The following is a 27,921-nucleotide window of genomic DNA, read 5'->3' on the forward strand; positions in this document are numbered from 1 at the left end:
AAGTAAAGAATCTATACAATGAGAACTTTAAAACACTCAAGTGAGAAATTGCAGAAGACACTAGAAAGTGGAGAAACATCCCTTGTTCCTGGATTGGAAGAATCAATATTGTGAAAATGGCAATCTTACCTAAAGCAATCTACACATTTAATGCAATCCCTATCAAAATTCCCAAGGCTTTCTTCATGGAAATAGAAAAAAACAATCCAAAAATTCATTTGGAATCACAAAAAAACTCGAATATCTAAAATAATACTGAGCAACAAAGAAGAGGCTGGTCGTATCACCATGCCTGATTTTAACGTATACTACAAAGCTATAGTAACAAAAACAGCATGGTACTGGCACAAAATAGACATGTAGATCAGTGGAACAGAATAGAGGACCCAGATGTAAGCCTAGGTAGCTATAGCCACCTGATATTCGATAAAAGTGCCAAAAATACTCATTGGAGAAGAGACAGCCTCTTCAGCAAATGGTGTTGTGAAAACTGGATATATATCTGCAGAAGGATGAAAATAGATTCTTCTCTCTCGCCATGCACAAGAATTAAGTCCAAATGGATTAAAGACCTTAACATCAGACCGGAAACTCTGAAACTGCTACAGGAAAAACTAGGGGAAACCCTTCAACATATTGGTCTTGGCAAGGACTTTCTGAATACAACCCCAATTGCTCAGGCAATAAAACCACAGATTAACCACTGGGACCTAATGAAATTACAAAGATTTTGCACCGCAAAGGACACAGTGAAAAAAGCAAAGAGGCAACCTACAGAATGGGAAAAAATCTTGGCCAGCTATATATCTGATAGGGGATTAATATCTAGGATATACAAAGAACTCAAAAAGTTAAATAATAAGGAATCAAACAAGCCAATCAAAAAATGGGCTATGGAGCTAAATAGAGAGTTCTCAAAGGAAGAAATAAGAATGGCATATAAGCATCTAAAAAAATGTTCTACGTCACTAGTCATCAGGGAAATGCAGATTAAAACTACATTGAGATTCCATCTCACTCTTGTCAGATTGGTCACCATCATGAAAACAAATGATAATAAATGTTGGCGGGGATGTGGAAAAAAAGGAACCCTTCTGCACTGCTGGTGGGAATGCAATCTGGTCCAGCCATTGTGGAAAACAGTGTGGAGGTTCCTAAAACAGCTAGAGATTGATCTACCATATGACCCAGCTATAGCACTCCTTGGCATATATCCAAAGGACCCATCTCATTTCCTTAGAAGTACGTGCTCAACCATGTTTATTGCTGCTCAATTTATAATAGCTGGGAAATGGAACCAGCCTAGATGTCCCTCAACAGATGAGTGGATAATGAAGATGTGGCACATTTATACAATGGAGTTCTACTCAGCGGTAAAGAAAAATGAAGTTATGAAATTTGCAGAAAAATGGATGGACCTGGAAAGTATTATACTAAGTGAGGTAACCCAGGCCCAGAAAGCCAAGCGCCACATGTTCTCTCTCATATGTGGATCCTAGCTACAGATGATTTGGTTCTGCGTGAGAATGAAAATACTTAGTAGCAGAGGCCAGTAAGTTAAAAAGGAGACATAAAGGGTAGAGAAAGGAAGGGAGAAGGATACTTAATAGGTTGATAATGTACATATGTAATTACAATGAATGTAATGGGGAGGTAATATGATGGAGAATGGAATTTCAAATGGGAAAATGTGGGGGTGGGGAGGGAGGGAATTACCATGGGATATATTTTATAATCATGGAAAATGTTAATAAAAATAAAATTTAAAAAAAAAAAAGACTGGAGTTGGATTTCACTGTAAGCAAAACTCTATAGTAGCAATGCAGGAGGTAGTTCTTCTAGGAAAACATTTCCCCTAGTGACCAAGTGTGCTGAAATTTTAGGTTGTGATTTACTCTTTGAGCCACAACAGTTTTATATTGTGTGTTAATTGAACACGAGGGGCATACCCTTGTTACCATCTGTAAAATAATTGCAATATCTGAAGCAGAATGGATTTGATAAAGAGGACTCATTCGAATCCCTCCTTCTTTGCTTCTTTTTGGCATTTCAGATGAATCAGAACTACTGTCATTCCAGCTTTTTCCTACAAACTTTTCTCTTTAGCATTAGCTACCACACAAAGCTTGACATATTTTGTGAGTAATTTTTCTTCTTCTGGAGAAAGGAAGTGTGATAAGTTTTACACTCATACACACACACACACACATAAGCATTTAATTATGCACTTTCATCTCTTAGAGTATACAGCTGACATTTTTTTAGTAGCCTCAGCCAAATTAAATATAAGTTTCAAAATGAAATTTGCTTTTGGAACTCCATGATTGTCAACTTCTTGAAAAAATAGAGAAAAATATTTATTATAAGTAACTTGGGATGCCTTTGATAGTAAAAGAAAAGAAGAAATACAAAGAAAATAAAAGGAAAGAGGTTTGGAAAGTGGGCTCAGCAGTTAAAGGCCCTTGCTTGCTATCCTGAAGGCCCTGGTTTGATTCCCCAGTGGCCACATAAAGCCAAATGCACAAAGTGGTGCATGCATCTGGAGTTCGTTTGCAGCAGCAAGAGGCCCTGGTACATCATTTCCTCTCTTTTGTTCTCCTTCTCTCTGCTTGCAAATAAATAAATAAAAATATTTAAGGGCTGGATAGATGGCTTAGCAGTTAAGCGCTTGCCTGTGAAGCCTAAGGACCCCGGTTCGAGGCTCGGTTCCCCAGGCCCACGTTAGCCAGATGCACAAGGGGGTGCACGCGTCTGGAGTTCGTTTGCAGAGGCTGGAAGCCCTGGCGCGCCCATTCTCTCTCTCTCTCCCTCCATCTGTCTTTCTCTCTGTGTCACTCTCAAATAAATAAATTAAAAAAAAAATTTAAAAAGAAAGGAAGAAATGGTGAGCTAGTTGATAAGGTTGCTGTGCCACTCTTCTTACTAGTATTTGACACATACATCAGAATTTACATAACAAAAATCACTGAGACACACAACATTGTTAATTTAACAGAGGTACCTCTCAACTTAACAACTTTAACCAATAATGTGGCATCGATTTACGTGTCCCTTTCCTATATTATTTGGTTTCCCCTTGGCCCAAAAGATATTTTGAAATTTGTGTTTAGATTTTATGTGATTCTTCTATTCATGATTTCTTAACCATGTATTTGTTTAGGCTTAAACAGTATGCTGTTTGGGATCTATTTGCTGGTGGGAGCCATAGGTTTGTTTTGTTTGTTTGTTTGTTTGTTTGATTGGTTGGTTGGTTGGTTGGTTGGCTTTTATTCTTGCAACAAGGTGCAACCTCCTAAATGTACTTTCCCAAACAGTACCAGCAGCTGGGGATGAAGTGTTCAAACACATAACCCTCTGGGGAACATTTCATATTCAAACCATAATAATCTCCTGTTCACTTCCTTTTTATTCTCATACTTCCATCTTATGCCCGCTTGTACCTTTCATTTTTAAAAACCTTACTCCCTAAAACAAAGACGTACTGGCTGTTTGAGTCTAAACCTCTTCTAACTTTCTAGACAAACATTTGGTTTAACTGGTATAAGACAAGCTATGTCTTATACACAGTTCCAGTAGCATTTGTCCAGTGAAGTATACTTCATAATATTGCTCATTCAAGTATGTTATCGCCCACCACAAAGATCTTAATCCACTGTAAGTTTCAATTTATTTCAGCATCAAAGCCAAGATGCCATGAAAAACAAAATACCAGCTCCAACCTACCAGGTTTTGATTTATATATATTAAACTTTTTTAAACTGTCGCTCACATTGGCCGTGTTTTGTCCTTTGTAAGCTTTGATCTCAGGTGTGTCAGTCACTGCTGCAGCTGGTTGACTAGAAGGGCAAATTCCCCTCACAAGGCTGGGATGATTTTATTTGATTTTGCCTTAATGATCTCCACTGGGGAAACTATATCATACATGACTTGGCAACTTTCTCTTCTCACTATTAGGGAATCACAAACACAGAACAGAACATGTTGTGTCATGCTTAAGGCAAGAGGTTATAATAAAGAACACATACACACAAAAGGAGAAAAAGATACAGACAGAGAAACATACAGCTATTAGATGATAAATGGCATTTTTAAAAAGCTGTGAGTTTCCAATCTTTGGAACATGATTTGCTTCATTCATAGTGGCTATAGAAATGCAGGCTCTCGTCTGGGTTTCTTGGGAACCTCTGTGGCTTATGGTCCCACATAATATGACTGACCATCACCTCCAAGTTTCACAGAACCACAGGCCAGCTGTCTTGTCTTCTGTGTATTCTCAGTTCTAGGCTTCAATCTCTGTATTACTATGGCAACCATTAATGAATCCTTGTTGCCCTGGAAGGAGAGGATGAGGAAAACCCATTTCCTTTCCACAAAAAAACCTTCAGTGTCCCCTCTCTTTTGTGTTGCTAGCACCCTAGTTCCTGGCTATCATGGCATGTGTCCACAGCAAGAATCTAGCTTCCATCCTTTGTGCTTGTGATGATCCATCTGTGGTTGTCAATTTGATAGGATTAAGAAATACCATAGAAACAAATCTCTGGGGATATCTTTGAAGGATTTGCTACATTGGGTTACTTGAGGTGGGAATACCCACCCTAACTGTGGGCGACACCATTTCCTAAGCTGGGCTCCCACAATGGATAAAAAGCAGGAAGGGTGGTGAGCAGAAAGACCAATCACCCTCTTCTTCACTGTGGACAAAATGTGACCAGCTGCTTCATGCTCCTGCCACCTTGCCTTTCCCACTGTGATGAACTGTGACCTTGACTGTGAGCCAAAATAAACCCTTCCTTTCTTAAGTTGCTTCATGTCAGGTATCTAGTCACCACAACCAGACAGTGACTTGGGAATCTCCATTGGGAAACTAAAGATCAAAAGCCATCCTCTGCTATTTAATTCTAGATCCAAATACATTCAGATAAAATTGAAAACCACAATTCAAGGCAGTGGCTTCAATAATGATAGCTTATTTTTCTCACATAACCATAAATTCATAGTCAAGGCACCTGTTTCATCATTAAAATGCCATAAAAAAAAATTAGGATCCTTCAGTCTTTTTGCTGTGTGTGCTCAATGTGTAGCTTTTGTTCTTATGTTTAAGAAATAGCCACTATACTTTCATACATCACATCTACATTTCAGGCAATAAGAAAACAAAAAGTCATGTGTCATCTTCTCACCGTGTTTCTCCTCTGAGCTTCTCTTTTCCCCCAAGTCTTCACTGATATCATTCTTAACAAAAGCCTGTGTTTTCTGGGCAATACTGCCTGTAATGATTGCTGAAAAAGTATTTTAATTTTTCAGCCCTTAAAATAGAAGAAACAAAGTTTACAAATATATTATTTCTTCCATTACAGTTTCAATCAGTTCAATGGAAATATATTCATGAAATGTATATGCAGCTATGCATGTCTGATAAATTTTATTTTAGTATTTACAAGGGTCCCTAAGGCACTACATAAGTCATTCTCAAGAGATAAACTCTTTGCAGAATAATTTCTTAAAGATAACACTGCTGGGCCAAAGGTATATAAAATGCATGGGAGAAAATGAGATGGAAGGAACAACATTAAAAAAAAAAATTAAGAAATAGACTAAGCCACTAGGTAGAAAATGTACTATGAGGCATTGTCCTCCCCATAAGAACTGACTGCTGCATTTTTGACCCCACAGTGATTACCTATACCTGCACTGAGAAGGGCCCTCCATGGAATTGGGGTGGCAGAGAGGGCAAATAAGAGGATAATCTGCTGGAAATACAACCAATTTGCAGTATGCTTATATGTGAAAGTTCCCAATTAAAAAATAAAAACCAATATCAATGAAAAAAATTTAAAACAAGAAAGAAATTGGCAATAATGGGGAGGAAATAAGATCAAGGATAAGGACAGTAAGTAAATCTCTATCTTAGTTGCTTGTTTCTCAATATCAGAGTCAATTTGCATGTCATGTCCTCTTTCCAGGGTGTTAATGCAGGCACTGCAGGGAGAGAAATCCAGATGTTTCACATGTGATATTTTCAAAGAGATAAAAATAATTGGTTGCATTATATACCCTAAGAGTATTAAACTATGGACCAACAAAAACAATGCAACCTTTTCTTTTCTTTATCTAAGGAATTCAAAACAACGAGGAACCTTTAAAGTGCAATCAGAAGGAATTTAATAAGAATATGGAGAAATTAGAGTCAGGCTGGGGTTCACTTGGCAAAATGCTTGCCTAGAATGCATGAGGCCCAAGGTTTGATCCCCAGCACTGCACCATGGGCGTAGTGGTGTGGCTCAGTGTGGTAGTTTGAATGTACGAACCCATAGACTCAGTCATATTTTTATTAAACTTCCTACTTGAGCCCCTAGCAGGCAGAGCCCTACTACAAGAGGGTATCCTGGGGTCTTTCTTTAAGGTATGCTTGGGGTTGGATCTCAGTCCAGCCTTACAAGGCGTAGGGAGAACAGTTTGAGCTCTGGCTGTTCGGTTTTGTGGTGCTGGTTGTTGGTGACGTCTCTTTGCTTGGATCTATGAAAGGAAGCCATCATCTTATGCCATTGATGGTGTTGCCCTGGAGTCTGTAAGCTTGAAGTAAATCCTATCTTCCAATAGCCTGTCTGGATAGATGTTCACTCAAGCAATGAGGAACTGACTGCAGCAGTCAGTAATTCCAGCCCTTGGCAAGTAGAAGCAGGAAGACCAGAAGTTCAAGATCATCCCCTAATACACTGATACACAACAAGTTCAAAGCCAAGCCAAGTTACATCAAATTTTGGCAAAAAAAAAATTAAAAGGAGGTAGACAAAGAGAAAGAAGAAGATGAGGGGGAGGAAGAAGAGCAGGAGGAAACAAAGAAGGGAGGTAGGAAGGATTGGTAAAAAGGAACTTTCCTCCTTCTCTTTTTCCCTCTCTAACCTTCATGGTTCCCCCTCTTTCCATTGCTCATTCTCTATACACATACACACATAACACACAAAGTCATTTCAACAGTCTTCATAGTGTACAAGTAAAATACATGCATATTTTCATAACAAATAGCTGTGTTTGTAAGTAAAAGCAAGATATTAGAATATTAGAAAGGGGCTGGAGGGATGGCTTGGCGGTTAAGGCATTTGCGTGCAAAGCCAAAGGACCCAGGTTCCATTCCCCAGGACCCACGTTAGCCAGATGTACAAGATGTACAAGATGTACAAGATGTGTCTGGAGTTCATCTGCAGTGGCTAGAGGCTCTGGCGTGCCCATTCACTCGTTCTCTCTCTCTCTCTCTCTCCCTTTCTCTCTCTCTCTCTCCCCCTCCCTCTTTCTGTGTCAAATACATAAATAAAAAATAAAATATTTAAAATATTAGAAGGTATGGTTTCAAAAGAACAAATATTCTCAAAATCTTCTCCTTAGTTCTTTCATGTTTTTAAAATGAAGATAAGTTATAATAGCAATAACACCTAATGTCTCCTTTGTTCTGCTTTATGTCATTATGCATGAAAACACATATACCACACCCTATGCAATCATAAAATAGTTTACAAAAACTATTATTTCCATGTAAAGTTTATTCCTCAAATATCTTACTACTATATTATAGCTTTCCTTTTCAAAAGCACTTCAAAACCCACTTTTAATATTTGTACATATGCCATGATTTTAATATATATATATATATATATATATATTTAATATATATATATATATATATATATATATATATATTTGTAAGCTCACAGTATTGCTTATAATTAACATGTTTAAAAGAAATCTCATGAACAGTATTTAATGTTTTATTACAGTAGAATGGTCACATTTTTAATTCACTTGGTGTATTTTTAGTACCTGTGATATGCTAGGTATTTAAGATTGCTTTTTTACTTCTTCGGAGCCTGTGCCAAAGAGACTAAGGAAAAAAATTTCCCCTATCCTCCACTCAACTAGCTAATGGAGTGTCTGCTGTATAGCAGTGAATGAACACAGTTTTAATGAGTGTATGAACTTGGCCTTCATCTCAAAAGCTTGTTTCTGTTTGCCCTGCCCTTCTTGTTATGGGGCATCTTAATCCTTCTCCCCTAAAGCATAGTCCACAGCCTGGCACTTTGGTACACAGCTACAATTCTATGTGCATGGGAGGCCAAGGCAGGAAGATTGCATTTTCAAGGCCAGTCTGAACAATTTAGGGGGATCTTGTTTCAAAATATACAAGAACTTGGTAGGGCTGATAGCTTAGTGAAAGAGCTCTTACGTAGCATACACACAACCTTGTGTTCAATACCGATAGAACAAAAATCAATTAAAAAAATAGTAGTGCTTTTCCTTCACTGAAGAACTTTAGACTTGAATCAGGGTTCCACTTCTTTTGTAGCCATCGACACTGATGTCAAAGGCTGAAGGCAGTGCCTGAGTCAGTTTTACCGCGCTCCTTCTTTCCGTTGCCATCCACCGTTCCCGCATACAAATCACTGGCCAGTAACGTCTTGGCTATCTTCTCAGAGACATTCTACCATGAAAATTAAGGACTCTGAGGTACAAATACCACTGTGTCACCCAAAGGCCACTCACGCTAACATCCTCCCTACATGCACAGAACTTCCAAGAACAGCACTTTCAGGTCAGTTCCTTTTTAATGGCATGTGGAAAGAACTAGAACATGAAAATTGAATCATTTAGAAAATAAATGTGTTGTGCAGCTATTTCCTCCAAATTGAAACATCTCCCTCCAGGACAGGGGAAGGGGGCTCATAAGACTCATGAAGTAAACAAGAGTTACAAGGCTCAGAAAAATAATAAAACGTATTAAGTTTGGAAAGTTGGAGTATTCACACGGCCCCTTCCCAAGGTTATAAAAGCAATAAACAGTTGCTGAAGAGACGCTCTGAGCTGTCTGCAAGTAGCCCGGGGAGCTGGAGGAAGGCCGGGCTCAGGCTGCCCTGGCTTTTCACTATGTGGTGCCTCTGACACAGCCACGCCCGTAAGTAACCCCAGTACACTCGCTGGCCCACTAAGGTAGATCTAGGTGCAATCATTTCCTTTTGTCTGTTGTCAGTGCCCTGTCTATGGTAGAGGGGCATTTCTTCACGTCTCCCCAGGAAAGTCACCCAACCATAGATCTATCAAATTAGTTTTCATCTTTGAAAGAAAATAACCAGGTCATGCTGCTGCTGCAGGGAGATATATCCATAGTGTTCTCGGGATGTTAGATCCCTCTTGTACATTTAACAGCAAGCCACAACATTTTCTATACACTGCTTTGTAAGATTCATGGTCACATAAAATGAATCCAATGAATATTCTCTTTCTAAGGAAAAGAATGAATGTGAAAACACATTGACAGGGTTATGAAAGTTACAGTTGACACATTGGGAATGTCCTAGTTTCTGGTGCACATTACATATACTTTGTCAAATATATAGTGAATCATTTCAGAATATTAATATAGAATATAAAGTTTAAAACTTATTAGAGATGCCTAATATATAGTTGCATTTCAGACCAACTGTCAACCTACCGTCACTTAGCTTTTTTACTTTATGATTGATCATGAAGTCAAAAGACAGAATTGTTTCTCATCAAAAAATCTTCAGATCAATTACCTTCTAAGTGACTTAGAGCTGCCTCCCTCCTCATGCAGTTCATAGGAATTCATATTTTAAATGCCTGTAAATGCTGTAAGCTGCTATAATTTTTTGTATGGATATATGTGTGTGTGAGAGGATGTGTGTGTGTGTGTGTGTGTGTGTGAGTGTGTGTGAGTGCAGGTGTGCATGTGCCACTATAAGTATGTGTTTAGAGTATGACTTTCAGGTGTTGGTTCTGGCCTAACACCTTGTTTGAGGCATGGTTTCTTGGTGTTCACTACTCCATTTGCCAGACTAGCTGGCCTGTGAGATAGATACTATGTATTCTATTCCAGTTCAGTCGGGAACACTTTTTGTAATCCTTCCCCAAGTTTTTTTTACCATTATGTAAATAGGAGTAATCCACTATTTTTCTTACAAGGACACTGTGAAGTCTAATTAACATCTATATCTTTGTAGAACATTCTGGGAAACTCAGTGAAGAGAGAGTATACAAGGAAAAAGTATTATACTGAAATTTCAAAATTGACTTCACACAGAAATGCACATTTTCCATACAGATATTGTGACACTATATTCTTTGTGCCAATATTGTAATCTAAATAATTTTGGTAGCTTTGTTTCCCTAAAGAAAAAAAATATACCTTTTGCTTAAAGTCCCCAATGCCACTAGTTTTTCAACTATTGTGAATGTAGTAGTCTTAGTAATTTTCTGTTAAGAAGTTAGGAACCAAAAATCATACACAACAAATTCAGTGAGAATAAGGACAATGACAGCCACCATGAGATTGGGCTCTGAATGTTTGTAATAACATACTGACACCACTAGAGAAGCTTTCCTGTTCCAGATTTGGTTATCAAAGAGCCACATTTGAATTCCAAACAAGACTGAGTGAAATAGTGTCTATGAGTAAAAGGCAACAATTTAAAGGGGTGGGAAAAAATCTGAATGTCACAATGACAACTCCAAATTTTCTTTTGTTTGTTCTACCAAATTGACAGCATTAACAAGCCATAACCTACTCATTAAGTCCTATAACTTTTCAACTGTGGAGATAGCTGTCCAGCCACTTCAATATTTCCAGTATGTTCCAGCAAGCAACACCAGTGTCAGAGCCCTCCAAAGTGTAGCATTCATTATCTTGGAATCCACTAACTTTTCTGTTGAATCCCTCATGCATATATATTTAACAACCTACTTCTAATAACAGAATGATTGGAACTCACACAGCCGGTCCTCTGCTATTCTCATAGTACTTGACTAATAATAGCTAAACTGTGAAACTGGTCTCTGCCCTGGGTATTACCACTTCTATTTCTGCAGCCTGGCGCTGACATTGGTCCTATCTGCTGCTGCCAAGACATCTATCTGATTGGAGGAGTGAGAAGTGGAACTGGAGACCAGGGTCAGCACACAGGATGGGGGGCAGAGGTTTCTGCTGTCTTTGTGCTGTGCTTCCTTCAGCCTATGGTTCCGCGCAGGGTTCAACTTGACCATGTGACTCCACAGGGAAGCCCGGGGCAGCAGCAGCAAGCTCTGCCTCCCCCATACCTGTTCACATCCCCTCAAACCTTCTGTGAATTTGCTTCTCCTTGCTCTCCTGTGTTTTCGATTCCCCCACTCCAGACACCAGCAGAAGCCCAGAATGGCTATTCACATTATCTAAGATAGTCAAAGTAAAAATTATAATAATCTTTCCGTTAGCATGATGGGTACTATGTTAGTCTTCTTTCTGTTAGCATAACAAACATCTGAAGTCATCAACATATAAAGAGAAATGTTTCATTTTGCCTCAGAGTTTTGAAAACTCCAATCCAAATCTACCTCCATGCAAATCTTAGCCGGTCATAAGTCTTGCTTGACTTTTGGAATAGTTACACACTCTAATAATGAACTTTAAAGAAATCATAAATAAGCTTGAAGAAACATAAGATTCTCCAGTGACCCTCACAAAGCAAACTTCATAGAATCATTATTTCAAATAAAAAACATAACACACATCCTCTTAGGAATTGTTTTTTTGTGTGTGTGCTGTGTGCATATATGTATGCATATTCAAATGTATGTGGGTGCTTGTCCATATTTGAATGTGATAGGTGTGCATGTATGTATGTATGCATGCATGCAATGTACATATTCATGTGTATTTGGGCACGTGTGTGTGTTTGTGTGTGGTGTGTGCATGAATTTATGCCTATTCATGTATGTGGGCGCAGGTGTGCATTTGTGTGTGTTCATATTCATGTGTATGTGGGTGAATGTTTGTGTGTATGTGTGTAGGCATAATCATAGGTATATGAGTGCATATGTATATGTATTATTCATATCCCTATGTATGTGGGTACTTGTGTGTGGTGTGCAGGGATATATGTATGCATATTCATGTGTACATGGGTACATGTGTGGTATGTATGCATGCATGCATGCATATGCATGTGTATGTGGTTACATGTATGTGGTATGTGTGCATGCATGCATGAATATTCATATGTGGGTGCATGTGTGTGTGGCATGCATGAATGTATACATGTGTATTCTTATATATGTGGGTGCATGTGTGCAGTGTGCATGCATGTATGCATGTGCATTCTTATGTATGTTAGTACATGTAGGTCTGTTGCTGTGCATGCATGTGTGCACATGCATAATGATGCCAGAGGTTGGCACTGGATTTGTTCCTTGATCACTCTCTACCTTAATCTTTGAGATAAGGTCTCTCACTGAAATCAGAGCTCACTGATTTGGCTACACTAACTAACCAATAAGACACAGAGATTTCCCAACTTTGCTTCTCCAGCTCTGGAATTACTGGGATATGCTATCATATCTGGCCTGTTACATGGGTGCTGGGCATATAACTCAGACCCTCCTGCTGGCATGGCAAGCACTTTGCCCACTGAGCTATCTCTCCACCTGGTGGTAATTGCTTCTATTTTTAATGTTGCTCTTTTCATGAATTCAGACTCTAAAATGAATGTTAGTCCTAAAATGTAGTCTTTCTCTTTTCATTCAAATGTGAGAGATCTGTGAGTGCTGTTCATTGTTCAAATTATTAAATAAAGCTTTCTGAACCTATAGTTTTATATCCCTTTTTCCCAGATTGCACAGAGTAAATATGATAATTGAAAGAATCCAAACTAAACACTGAAAATAGGAATAATATTTGCACACAGGAAATGTCAAATTTCAAGGACAAAACATTGTTTGGTATCAGGTCAAAGGATGGGTGAGATCATATGCAAGGTACTTATTGTATAGTATCTTTGTATAATTTAGGGAAAGGTCCTCAAAGGAGAGAGAGAATCATAAAGGCACACTCTTGCCACTAAATGTAGAAGATCCTTCAGTATTCGGGTCTTGACCTCTCTTCTGCCTACCACACTCCCTAAATCATTCTTAGCCAGATACCACCTAATGAAGATACCAAATTTGTGTTTTCAATTCCCACTTGCTGGCTTAAACTCTGGATTCCGGTCAGCCTATCCATCTTGATGTCTAAGTGACCTGTGGTTGAAGTTACCTTTTCATTGTGGGGACAAAGCACCTGACCAAAACCAGCTTATGGGAGGAAAGAATTTTTGTTTGGCTTATAGTCTTGAAGAGAAGCTTCATGAGAGCAGCAGAAAGTATGGCATAAGCAGAGTCTGGACATCACTTCTGCTATAGCAGGTAGGAAACAGCAGAAAGAAAGTGAGCTGAGCTCAGTCAAGGGGGAACTATCATACCCTAAATCCTTTCCCCAAGAACATACCTCCTCCAGCAAGTCTCCACCTCCCAAATTGCCACCAGCTAGGAACCAAACTTTAAAAACACATGAGTTTATGGGAGACATCTGATTCAAACCACCACACTCATCAATGTTAGCATAATTAAACTGGTTTACCTATCCACACACAAACTGTCTTTTCTTTTTTCATGCCAGTTTGTATAACTATACCTTATACATCTATGCAGCCCCAAACTCTGACAGTCCTCTTCAGTTCTTTCCCATCTCCTAATATCACCCTCAATTATGATCCCCAGCATTCTCACATCTTCTATCTAGCTTATATAAGCTACTATTATCTTTCCTCAGGGGCCCCTATAGATCTTTTTCACACTTCCCTCCAACTTTATTCTTGTGCCTTTTGTAGTCCAATGGCCACCCAGCAGAGTATTTTTTCACAAATGATTCTAAGTATGGTTTTTACACAGTTTACTCCCCTCCCAACAGTTTCTCTGGATCTAAACTTCTTGGAGAATACAGTCCTATAGTGTCCTGGAAACATTAAAGCTCAACCTCCTGCCCTCTTTCCTCCTAATCTTGGTCATTGTTTCTTCATCTTACAAGACAAGTTCATTTCTGCCTTAAGATTATGGCACAATCCACTTGGACTACAATGACAAAATTGTCATAAACTAGGTGGCTTAGGGACAAGGCTAATTTCTCACAGTTCTGGAGTCTGGGAAGTTCAAGACCAAGATGTCAGATTCAAGTGTGTATTAGGGCCCATTTTGCAGATACTAAGGAGAGAACCACCCCATTATACCTCAAAAGGGCCCCAGCTGAAACTAAGAATAATTGGCAAAGCAAGCAAGGGTGCTGTTTTCTTGGTGAACCTGGTACCAGCACAAGGGTCAAGGAGATCAACAGAGAGAACAATCAACTCCTACCAAATCAGATATCCAGAGACACAGAGGCTCCCAAGACCTAATCACTGAAGCAGACCTAAAATGAAACCAACATAGCTCAGGCAAATTTGTGGAAGAGGGGGCGGAAAGAATGTCAGAGCCACACATTGGGTTATGATACACAAAGACATTTCCTCCTACCCATAAGTGAGGGCTAACTCCACAAGTGACCCATATACTTCAACAAGGGGGGCAGAAGGAGCAGGGAGCACAGGGAAGAAGCTAACAATGGTTCCAACTTGACTGTATTGACTGAGTACAAAACTAATTAATTTTTTAAAATTATGGAGAGAGAGAGAGGGAGAAGAAAGAGTGAGAATTGGCATACCAGGGCCTCAGCCACTATAACTGAACTCCAGATGCGTGCACCACCTAATGGGCATGTGCAACCTTGTGTTTGCCTCACCTGTGTGTGTCTGTCCTATGTGGAATCTCAGAGAGTCAAACATGGGTCCTTAGGCTTCTCAGGCATGCACCTTAACTGCTAAGCCATCTCTCCATCCAGAGGGCCCATTTTTCATAGATGTGCCTTCTCTCTGAGTTTTCACAGGATGGATGGGGCAAGCCAGCTCTTTCAGGCCTTGGATTTGTGAAGAGAGTGAGGAAGCAAACAAAGCTCTCATCATCCGTGCATTCATTATACACAAGTTTACAGCACACCTACTGTAAGACAGGTGGACTCATGCAAACAGAAACAGCAGTGCCTGAAGACTCTGCTCTCAAAGAGTTTCACATTTTTATGCCTCGATAACACCCTATCATCTCTCATTAGAACCCCTGGAATAGCCTCCCAACACTTCATACTTCTTCTTGCGTCTGTTTTTGCTCCACTTAAACTCCGCTCCTTATGCGGTAACAAGGGTGAGGCAAGTTCAGTAAGATGCTTTATTCTGAAGACTCTAAAATATTTCTCTAAATATATCTCTAACATAATCCAATGCCACTTTCTGTTCTTAACTTTCTTCAAGGCTACCTAATACACTAATACCAATATGTGTTGCTAGACACTGCAAATGAACTCCAAGCGCATGCATCACCTTGTCCATCTGGCTTACATGAGTATTAGGAATCGAACCATCATACATTGGCTTCATGGACAAGTGCTTAACTGCTAAGCCATCATTCCAGCATTCTTATAAAGAAAAAAACATTTTGATTTATTTATCTGACAGAGAGAAAGGGCAGAGAGAGAGAAAGAGGAGAGAATGGATGCACCAGGGCCTCCAGCCACTGCAAATGAACTCCAGATGCATGCACTACTTTGTGTATCTATCTGGCTTTTATAGGTACTAGGGAATTGAACCTAGGTCCTGTGGTTTGGAGGCAAGGACCTTAAACCACTAAGCCATCCCTCCAGTCCCCCAGCACTCTTTATATATTATTTTTAATAAATATTTATTTGAATGTAAGAGAGAGAGAGAATGGATGTACCAGAGTCTCTAACTACTGCAAACAAACTCCAAATGCATGCATCACCTTGTGCATCTGGGTTAGGTGGGCACAGGGAAATCAAGCTAGGTCCTGAGCCTTCACAATGAAGTGTCTTAATGGCTAAGCCATTTCTCCAGCTCATTTTATGTATTCATGATATCCGTCCCCTGTCTGAGGTGCAGCTTGCAAATATTTTCTCCTATTCTACAGTTTGTTTGCTAAGTTGACAGTTGCCTGTGCTCAGCAGAAACCTTTTCAAGTAGTAACATTTGTTGATTTTTGAGACTATTTCTTGTATTATTGGAGTGATGTTTAGAAAGTTTTTGTCTATACCTAGAAGTTAAAGTGCATTCCCTATATGTTTTTGCATTTCTGGTTTTAGATTAAGGTAAAGGGTTTATTTTGGCTTACAGACTCAAGGGAAAGCTCCATGATGGCAGGGGAAAATGATGGCATGAGCAGAGGGTGGACATCACCCCTGTCCAACATAAGGTAGACATTAGCAACAGGAGAGTGTGCCAAACACAGGCACGGGGAAACTGGCTATAACACCCATAAGCCTGCCCCCAACAATGCACAGCCTCCAGGAGATATTAATTCCCAAATCTCTATCAGTTGGTAACCTAGCATTCAGAACACCTAAGTATACTGGGGACACCTGAATCAAACCATTACAATTTTGAAGTGATGTTTGTACAGAGTGAGAGATATGGATCTGTGCTCCTTCTTCTGTGGGTAGATACCAGTTGCACCAATACCATTTGTTGAACAGGCTGTCTTTTTTCTAGTATATGTTTTGATGTCTGTGTCAAATGTTAGGTGACCATAGCTAGGTGGGTATGTTTCTGAGTCCTCTATTCTGTCCCATTGGTCTATATGTCTTGTGCCAGTCCATACTGTCTTGGCCACTATTGCTCTATAGTATCATTTGAGATCAGGGATTATGATATACCCAGTAGTATTCTTTGTGCTTAGGATTACTTTGGCTATGTGTGATCTTCTGAAAGAAATCTAAAATATAAATGTTAATCAAATTTTTACAAACAAAAATCTAGGGTTGGAGAGATGGCTTAGTAGCTAAGGCTCTTGCCTGAAAAGGCTAGCAACCCCAGCTTGACTCCTCGGTACACACGTAAATCCAGATGCACAAAGTGGCACATGCGTCTGGAGTTTATTTGCAGAGGGTGAAGGCCCTGGAGCACCCACTGTCTCTCTCTCTCCTTACAAATAAATAAATGAAATAATTTCTAAAAAATCTACCTGAAGAATAAAAAAGATACCATACAATTCCAGCTAACACTGTAAAGGTAAGGTAAGGAGAGTCCAAGAAATATAATATCAAAAGAAAAATATTAAAAACATAATCAAATTTATTAATAAATATGGTTCTAGATCAGGGCTGCTGAAACTCTTTCCACTGGCAGCCCCGTTTGTCTCAGAAATTTCTATGCAATCCAGTGTATATAGGCATATAAAATAGTTATACAAATAAAACACTGATAATAACTCTTAAGGAAGTTTATTTTAAGTCAATTCTTTGGTATATATAATTTCATTTACTACAGACCAAAGCAGCTCTGCATACTAATGAGATGGATGCATTCATTTATGTTTACATAAAGAATTAAGTTTGGCTGATTATTTGATATTAAAGGACACAGAAAATCTTCAGCATTCTTCAGAATTAATTGATATTTTGATTTTTATAATCATCAAGACTGAGAATGCTGCTTCACATAAATAATCAGTACAAATGCAAACACACATTTAAGGCCATTAAGAATTCTTTTGTCCTAATTCCAAGCCAAAATTTTATTTTTTTAATGAAACTAAGTCAGCAGTTCAAACAATTTTTAAAATCAAACTTTCTAATGCAATACTATCCAAAGATACGTTGATTTGATGTATGCCAAGCAACAATCCTAAGAAAATATTAGAAATCTTTGTTTTCCATTATTATGTTTCTATAAGAGCAGAAAATTTGATACAGTAAAAAAATAAACAAATAAAATAAAAACCACTCACTCATGTGGAATTCAGTTTCACACCTGAACCAAGGAGCTTCAGGCAGCATTTGTTGGCACTGGGTGACATGATGGCATGCACAGTGCAAAATTCATGTTGTGTTCAGAGCTAAGGCTGATGTGACGTCACTCCATACAACAAGAGTACACCTCAAATTTAGTTGATTTGGAATTAATTCTTAGTTGTTGCACATTCAAAGAATTTTCACTGTTGCCATTTTTTTTTTTCAGCTCCCACATTCAGTTATGTAAACTCAACTCAGGTTGTGAAATACAGTTTGAGAAGTTGGGATCCAGTAGGTTTAATATCTAGCTGTTTGAGCTCAAGAATGAGAGGGTATGAGAATTGTACCTGGGCTGGCAGGCTTTGCAAGGAAGTGTCTTTAACTGCTGAGTCATCTCACCAGCACCAAATAATAGACAGAATTGGGTGATGAACTTACCTCAGTCATAGTCATACAGATAACCCATCACTATGGTAGCAGCCAGGACATGAATATAGTCACCCTATAGAACACAATAGGAAAATCAACCTATTAAGTACAGTAAGTGTTCAATTAAATACAGAAGCACAGTAAGCTAGACAGTACAAAGAGCCTCACAGGTATGGAGACCAAGAGTGTGAAGCAAAGGAAAAAATAAATGAGAGAAATAAGTGAAAAAATGTAAACAGAATATCAAATCTATGGGAGAGAATAGAAAAAAATGTTTTATAACTTAGTAAAATACAATAAGACTATAATCTATAAATCAAAATTAGTATAAAATTATTATAAAATTAAGATGAATCTGCTTGTACATTGAAAGGATGAATGAAATTTTAAAAGACATAAATGGAAAGTCATAAAATACAAAACTTTAAAAACTAAAAGGAGTTGTAAAAATGTTTTAAGGAAAAAATTAAGTGCTAAAAAAAGGTGAATCCAGGTGTAGTGGCACATGACTTTAATGCCAGCACCTGGGAGACAGCAGTAGGAGGATCACCATGAGTTAGAGGTCACCCTGAAACTACATAGTGAATTCCAGGTTAGCCTGGGCTGGAGTGAGAACCTATCTTGAAAAACCAAAACAACACACGAAGTATGAATTACATTTACTTCATTAATTCCAGGTATTAAAAATCAAGGAAGACTTTCAAAAGTCTAAAATTGATGGGCTGGGGAGATGGCTCAATGGTTTGGATGTTTGCCTGCAAGACCTAATGACCCAGGTTAGATTCCCCAGTACCCATGTAAAGCTAGATGCATAAAGTGGTGTATGCACCTGGAGTTCATTTGTAGCAGCTGGAGTCGCTGGCATGCCCAGTCTGCCTGTCTGTCTCTTCTCTATATCCCTCAATGCTTGCAAATAAGTAAATAAATAAAAATATTTTAAAAAAATCTAAACTTGGCTGGGGAGATGACTTATCAGTTAAGGCACTTGCCTGCAAAGCCAAAGGACCCAGGTTCAATTCTCCATGTTCCATGTCAGCTATCTGGAGATCATTTGCAGTGTAGTGGCTAGAGGCCCTAGCATGCCCATTCTGACTCTCTCTCTCTCTCTCTTCTCTCTCTCTCTCTCTCTCTCTCTCTCTCTCTCTGTGTGTGTGTGTGTGTGTGTGTGTCCTTATCTCTGTCTCTAATAAATAAATAAATAAAAATCAAAAAAAAATGTTTTAAATCTAAACTTGAGAACTAGAATTCTAATTCTGGATCTGATTCAAGTACTGGAGGCATACAAGATAACATGAGGCTTACCTCTCACATTGTACTTTGTAAAACTACTAGAATATTTATATTTATTCCACAAAACAAAAAGAAATCTTATAAAGAATGTGTATGATTTCCGTCACAGCGACAAAATACCTGAAACAAACAACTTATGAAATGGGAAGGTTTGTATTGGTTCGATGCATGGTTACTGGCCTATTGTTAGGGACCGTAAGGCTATACAATCGAGTGACATCACCTGGCCGAATAGGCTTAATCCTCTCATGGTGACCAAAAGCCATGAAAATCAGCCAAGGCCAGGGACCCCATATCACCTTTGAGGTCACACCTTTGGTGACCCTTCTTTCTATGCAGCCTACTTCCTGTAGGTGCCACTAATTCCCAGTAGTTCCATGGGATAAGGACCAAGCCTATTATACTTGGTCTTCCAGGGAATATTTTAGATAGAAATCAAGATGGATCTGCCAAACATCACTTTTTAAAAGAAAATGTAGGGCTGGAGAGATGGCTTAGCGGTTAAGCGCTTGCCTGTGAAGCCTAAGGACCCCGGTTCGAGGCTCGGTTCCCCAGGTCCCACGTTAGCCAGATGCACAAGGGGGCGCACGCGTCTGGAGTTCGTTTGCAGAGGCTGGAAGCCCTGGCGCGCCCATTCTCTCTCTTTCCCTCTACCTGTCTTTCTCTCTCTGTCTGTCGCTCTCAAATAAATAAATAAAAAGTTAAAAAAATATATTAAAAAAAAAAGAAAATGTAGCATTTTTTCAATAAAAGTTTGGAAGGTGATTTTCTTTTGCTAGTAAAGAAAAGAAAATGCATGGCAACCACCTATGCATAGATTAAATTGTTTCTTTCCATTGGCTATTACTGAGTTCATCCACAAATACATTTTATAAAATTATTATTTCAGCCATATACTTTCCCTGTATTTGTTTCCTAAATATAGAAAAGCCACTAGCAGGCTTAGAAATTAAGCAACCAATGGCAGTAAAGTAATGGAACAATGTATAGCAAGGCTATCATTTACCAACTCATTAGAAGCAGACACAAATAAAATCCTGTATGATAAATTATCCTTAAATTTTAATAGTATCAATTATTCTTCTTTTCAATATACAAATGCATGTGTACATTATATTAATTTAGGAATAGAACATTCACTGTGTGTAATAGCATATAGTATTTGTAAGAAATTCTCACATCATTCAGTTAAATAATAATCTCATTTAGAGTATTATAAATAGATTTGCTCAGTGTATAAAGTGTAACTTAGCAATGATTAAACTGTAATAATAGTTTCCAAAATTTCTTAGTATATGTTCAAAAGATTAAGCAGTAATACATTAAATATTATACACAAGATTAAGTTTAGCACCTCCAAATTACTATGTAGTAACTAAGCTTTCCTTTTACCTCTTCTAAAATTTGTTTTTAGGACAGTTTTGGATTCACAAAATTGAGAGACAAGTACAGAGATCCCCATAGTACATCATGCTCCATATTTGAAGTACCCCTTTTATCGATAGCCTCACTAGAGTGGCCAGCAAGCCAATACAAGTCAGGGACCAAGGCCAAGATATATCTTCCCAAGACATGCTTCTAGGGACCAACTTCTTAAAACCAGACTCACCTTCTACACCACCTCCTTACAGTCCATTAAAATATTGTAATAAATAATAGATTAAACATTGATTAAGTTAATCTTTAAGATCTAACTTTCTCTGATTAACTCTCATTGACACACCAGAAGTGGTTTTCTCCATCATACCCTTCCTCCAGGATGCATAAGGGGGCGCACGTGTCCAGAGTTCATTTGCAGTGGCTGGGAGCCCTGGCACACCTATTCTCTCTCTCTCTTTGCCTCTTTCTCTCTCTCTCTCTCTGTCACTCTCAAATAAATAAATAAAAAACAAAAAAATTTAAATACATTATATATAAATACATTGATGACAGCATCATGTGGTTTGCTTACTTTAGTTTTGAGTTTTGATGATGATGATGATTAACAATGTATTTCGTATGTATACTTCATGTGTTGGTACCCTCTTTTCCCTCATCCCTGCCCTCATTCCGTTGGGGACCTCCTCAGTGGGGTAATAGGTATTCTCCATGGGGCTGTGGTTTATGCTTTGGTAGAACAGCAGTCAGTTATTTTGGGGGTGGGAAGCTGGGGGTGGGGGAGAATGCCTCTAGGCATGATGTCGGAACCTGTGGTTCTTAACAATCTTCTGCCCCCTCTACCCAAATTTCCCTGAGCCATGCATGATGGGTGACTTTTAAGTTTGCTTCAGTGATGAGCCCTTAGGAGCCTCTGTATCTCTACTTTGGTAGGTGTTGAGTATCCTCAGGGTCTGTCTCCTGCTCTCTGTTTTATTCTGTTTTTCTATCTGTATGATTTTTTCACCAATCAAATTCAACCTTGATTACTGTAGCTTGCTGGTGTGTTTTGTGTACAGGTAGTATCAGTCTTCCAAATTTGATTTTGGCCTCCTTTGTTTATTTGTTGGAGTGTTGTACCTATTGCTTCTACAACAAAACACCCTTACACATAATTTACTAAATTTGATTAGAATTGCATGAAATGTATGCACCAAGTTGGTAAGATCTAGCATCATTTCTTAACTTCAATAGGGCATGTGCCAACAAACACATCAAAGTTAAATTATTTGGCTGGAGAAATGGCAGTTAAGGTGCTCACCTGCAAAGGCAAAGGATGCAGGTTCAATTAACCAGGACCCATGTAAGCCAGATGCACATGGTGGCACATGTGTCTGTAGTTCGTTTGCAGTAGCTAGAGGCCCTGGCACACCCATTCTCTCCCTATCTATCCATCTGTCTAATCTATCTGCCTCTTTATCTATTTCTTTTTTTAATTTTATTTTTTCTCAATTTTTTAAACATTTTCCATGGTTATAAAAAATATCCCATGGTAATACCCTCCCCCCTTTTCCCCTTTGAAATTCCATTCTCCATCATATCCCCTCCACATCTCAATAAGTCTCTCTTTTATTTTGATGTAATGATCTTTCCCTCCTCTTATAATGGTCTTGTATTTTAACCTTGAATTCTGCAGACTTACAATAACTACTTAATTGTTTATAGGCATTTTATGTTGGTTGTTTCACATTTTCTGCCTCAACAATCATGTCATCTATAAGTAAGACACACACACACACACACACATGCACACACACACATATATATATATTTGATTTCCTGTTCTTGTGTGAGCTAAACCTACTATACAATGAGAGAATGGGGACATCCTTGCCTTTAACATGATTTTAGAAGGAGAGCTCTTCAAATTTCTCACCCATAAATATAGTATTTGCTTGAGATGTCATTTTTTATAGACATTCTACACTAACCTGAGGACTTTACCAAGTCTTTATCACCTAGTTTACTAAGCATAAATGATTATGAATGGATCCTGTAGTTTGTCAAATATCTTCTCTATATCTACTTATATGATTATGTATATTTTTTCTTTTTTAACCTGCTCTGATAGATACATAAATTAATTTTGAATGTTGAACACCCTTGGATAATTGTGAAAAATCCTGTGTGTACAATGTATATAACTGTTTTTTATATATATTGTTGAATTCAGTCTGCTAATTCTTGTTTATTTTATGGGTTGCTGTATGTATGTATGCTGTATGTTGTAATTTGAATCTTAAAATGACCCCTGAAATGCTTGTAAAGTTTTTGTTACTAGCTTATGACATTCTAGGATTAGTTCATGAAGGTTAGATCTACTACTTCTGCTTACTGGCATGAAGCACCTGACCAAAAGCAGATGATGGGAGGAAAGTTGTTCATTTTGGCTTACAGTCTTAAATGGAAGCACCATGATGGCAGGGGACAGCATGACATAAGCAGAGGCTCAACCTCACACCCTTGCCGCAGAAGGTAGAAAACAGAAGTATGAAAATGAGCCAAGCTCTGGCAAGGGGGAGTTGTCTGTAACACTCTAATCCCTACCCCACCACACCTCCTCTAGCAAGGCTCCACCTACCAAATTGCCAGCAGGTAGGGACCAAGCATTCAAAATACATGAGTTTCTGGGGCCACTTAATCCAAACCACCACATTTAGGGTCTTATAATATGCCATCATGTTGGGCTCAAATTAACTAGTTTCTCCTGGGGGCAGCCTTGTCAAGAACAATGTTCTTGGGCTGGAGAGATGGCTTAGTGGTTAAGTGCTTGCCTGTGAAGCCTAAGGACCCCGGTTCGAGGCTTGATTCCCCAGGACCCACGTTCACCAGATGCACAAGGGCACACATGTCTGGAGTTTGTTTGCAGTAGCTGGAGGCCCTGGTGCTCCCATTCTCTCTATATATCTACCTCTTTCTCTCTCTGTCACTCTCAAATAAATAAATAAATAAATAATTTTTTTAAAAAAGAACAATGTTCTCAACACTTCAGAACAATTCCATCAGGGTTCCTCCTCCCTCCCTCCCTCTCTCTCTCTCTCTCTCTCTCTCTCTCTCTCTCTCTCTCTCTCTCTCTCTTCCTCCCTCCCTTCCTCCCACTTTCTCACTGACCGTGAGATACTGATCAGGCTCTAGGAAATAACTATTATATAACTGTTGTCCTTTGCCCCATGAGAGAACAGAGTGTTCCAATAGCTATAAATTCTTGGGCATTACACTGAGTCTCTAGCCATTTATCAACTGGTGTTTGGGTTTTTCTGCTCAGGTCCTGGCTCTGTAGGCAATTTCCATCCATGAGTGTCTGCTGTGAGAAGCCATGGACTCTTGCATTTTTTTGTCTGTCTTTCCATCCTATCCCTTCTAGTCCCTACAAAATTTAGATTTCACTTTCCCTTATTCCTCTAGCAAAGACTTGGTTATTTTTTTGGTCTGAAGTTGGGATGGAATAACAAACTTCCTGCTCCTCACCATGTGGAATTAGAAATCAAAATTCCTCACCTTGTTGCAGCCTTTTAAGATAAATAATGATTTGAATCCCATAAATCAACTGTGGATTTTTATCTTATTTATTTCCTTTATCTTTTTTATTTTTCACATCTTTATATGTGTGTACAGTATGTATAGTGTGCTATATGATATGGATGTGTGTGTATACATGTTTGTGGAGTATACATGTATGTATGTGTATGTATGTGCAGGTGTCTTAACACACGTGTGTGTGTGCAGAAGCCAGAGGTGTCCGACCCTATTATTCATCTGCATATTTCTTAGACTAAGTCTCTCCCACAACCCTGAATTGCCACGTGTTTGGTCAGCAAGCCCAGTGATTCTCCAGTCACTGACACCCAACCTAGGACTGAAGTTACAGATGTGTATGACCATGCCCAGCTTTTTAGATCAGGACATCAAACATGAGTGGTCTCTAGTCTTTTTTAAAGTTTTGTATGCATGCATGCATTTACAGGACAGGGTTTCTTGCTACTGCAAACAAAAGACAGAAGCTTCTACCATTTTTTGCTTTAAGTGGGTAGCTTTGGAATTGAAACTGGCCTGAAAGGCTTTGCAAGGAAGTACCTCTAACTGCTGAGCCATCTCCCCAGATGCTAGCTTCCAGGTTTAAGCAGCAAGTGCACTTATCCACTGAGAATCCCCCCATACGCTTTATTCTATTGAGATATATTTGAAAAAAGAACAGTCATTTGGGGCTCAGAGACAGTATGACACTATATCCTGAATTGAATTGATTAACATCATTTACTAGCAAGCAAAATTTCTTCAAGCAGGACTGGTAAGAAGTAGGTCATCATCATCTCTTGATGTTTCTGTTTCATATTTTCATCCTTTTTCTCCATTTACAATCCAGGAAACAGTGTCTTCATGTGAACTTTCTTTTTTTAAAATTTATTTATTTGAGAGCGACAGACAGAGAGAGAAAGAGGCAAATAGATAGATAGAGAATGGGCACGCTAGGGCTAGCTATTATGCATTTGCCTTTCACTTCCTGCACTGTGCAGTCCCTATAAAACTTACAAATTTTTGAAACTTATACATATTTTGATGAACTGTATGATCATACATATGTGTACTAGATACAATAAGTCTCACAAAGGCTTGAATAATCATTAAATATTTTAGGAAAAAATTTATTTTTAAAAATCAAAGTCTATCACTTGACATCAATCTTTAAGCTTCACACACATGTAAACATTCATGTATGTACACATTTACAAATACTCATGCACATCACACCATATAAATAGGCTCCAGCCCCTCTGTATGTTTTAAAACGTTCTCTTTGGGGCTAGAGAGATGGCTTAGCCATTAAGGCACTTGGCTGCGAAGCCTAGGGACCCATGTTTTACTCTCCAGATCCCACATTAGCCAGATGCACAAAGGTGAGGCAAGCACGGAGTTGCACATGCCCACTAGGTGGCACAAGTGTCTGAAGTACGATTTCAGTGGCTGAGGCCCTGGCACACCAATTCTCTCTCTCTCCTTTCTGCCTGTATGTCTGTCTCTCTCTCTCTCTCTCATGCACATGCACTCTCCCTAAAAGAAATAAAAATAGGGCTGGGAAAATGGCTCAGCAGTTAAGGCACTTGCCTGCAAAGCCAAAGGAACTAGGTTCAATTCCCAAGGACCCATGTAAGCCAGATGGACAAGGCAGCACATGTGTCTGGAGTGAGTTTGCAGTGGCTGGAGGCCCTGGTGTGCCCATTCTCTCTCTCTCTCTCTCAAATAAATAAAAATACAATAAATAAATAAGTACAATTTTAAAAAAATCAAAGTCTAAGTATTGGAGAGGCATGAAAAGGAAAATTCAAACTAAATGATTGAGGGATAAAAGGAACTCTTGGATCAGTGACTGTTGATGGGAACCCCCATGTTGTGGTTGTTTTGTCTCTCACCTTTAATAAGATAATTAAAAGTAGAAGTTCAGGAAATCACAAGTGCTTAACCACACATACATGGGGAAAATGTAAAAATAGTTAATCATTATAGGGGCCTGATGACTTTACTTGAGGTGAATAATTATGGGATCATGTGATATAAAGGAATAACAAAAAGTTTCTATGAATTCTGTGGAACTGTACCTTCCTTGAAGTTTGCTCTTGCATGACATGATCAGAAAATAAAAGACTGAGGCTAAGAGCTGTGGCAGCATAGAAGCAGGGAAAGAGAGAAAAAAAGAGGAAAAAAACAGAAAAAAAGAAAAAATAGAAACAGAGAAGCAGAGAGCAGAGAGAGAAAGATGGAGAAACTCAGCTGCCTTCAGCATTAGCCTGTCAGCTTGCACCAGAAAAAAAAAAATCAATTCCATTTTGGGATGGAGACATAGCTAAGTGGATATAGGCACTTGCTTGCAAAGTCTGCCAGCCTGGTTCAGTTCCTCAGTATCCACATAAAGCCAGGTCAACAAACTGGCACATGTATCTGGAGTTTGTTTTCAGGGCTGAGAGTCCTTGATATGCCCATCCTCCCCTCTCTCTTTCTCTGCTTTCAAATAAATAAATAAGAATTTTTTTAAATAAATAACATTTAAAATGCATTGAATAATTTAACAAAGTCCTTCCTTTAACAAATGTATGTGACCCCATAAATGTATGCATTATGCTATGCTATTTAGTCATATTTATGCATGAGAACATCTCTCTAAACATATTGAAAATATATTCCTGAGTTATTCTTTACTAACAAATCAATAATTTAGAATAGTGTCAGTAGTAGAAAAATTGTCTGGGAACTATATCTAGAAATGATTATTTCCTCAATAAATTTAAGTTTTGGTTGTTGCATGTGACTGTACTTGCATGTGCATGCTCGCATGTGGAGGACTCCCATGTGTACAGGCGTTCACACATGAGTATGTGGAGGCCAGATTGACGTCAAATATCTCCCTCAATCACTCTTCACCTCGTTACTGAGGCAAGGCCTCTCACTTGAGCCCAGAGCTCGAGGTTTGGCTACTCTAGCCAGCCAGCTTCCCCAGGGATCCGCTGTGATTGCCTCCCTAATGCTAGGCAGGTCTTCATGCTGGCAGATCAACAAGTACTTTATCCAGTGAACCATCTCCCCACCCAGGGTGTGTGTGTGTGTGAGTGTGTGTGTGTGTGTGTTTAAGACTGAGTCCGCTTATGTAGGCCAAACTGGCCAGTAATCAACTAACTATGTAGCACAGATTGGCCTCCAACTCAATAATCCTCCTTTTACTATTTCTCAAATGCTGGGATTACACTTATGTACTACCACACTCAGCAATTATTATTTTTTTAATTTTTTATTCATTTTTATTTATTTGAGAGTGACAGACAGAGAGAAAGAGGCAGAGAGAGAGAATGGGTGCACCAGGGCCTCCAGTCACTGCAAACGAACTCCAGACACATGTGCCCCCTTGTGCATCTGGTCCTGGGAATCGAGCCTCGAACTGGGGTCTTTAGGCTTCACAGGCAAGCACTTTAACCACTAAGCCATCTCTCCAGCCCCTCAGCAATTATTTTAAGAACTTAAATGTAAACATCAACTCCAATTTATTCAGCATTTTTTTTCCCAGTGTGTTTTAGTTAACCTTTACATTTAATGGTCCTTTACACTTTAAGGAATCA

The 27,921-nt window shown here is 38.8% G+C and overlaps 1 pseudogene; it reads right to left on the bottom strand.

The window, feature by feature from the left end:
* LOC123455962 overlaps positions 1-27,921 on the bottom strand; it is a 191,213-nt pseudogene that overhangs the window by 145,005 nt on the left and 18,287 nt on the right.

This window comes from Jaculus jaculus, chromosome 19 (genome assembly GCF_020740685.1).
Source record: "Jaculus jaculus isolate mJacJac1 chromosome 19, mJacJac1.mat.Y.cur, whole genome shotgun sequence".
Classification (NCBI taxonomy): domain Eukaryota; kingdom Metazoa; phylum Chordata; class Mammalia; order Rodentia; family Dipodidae; genus Jaculus; species Jaculus jaculus.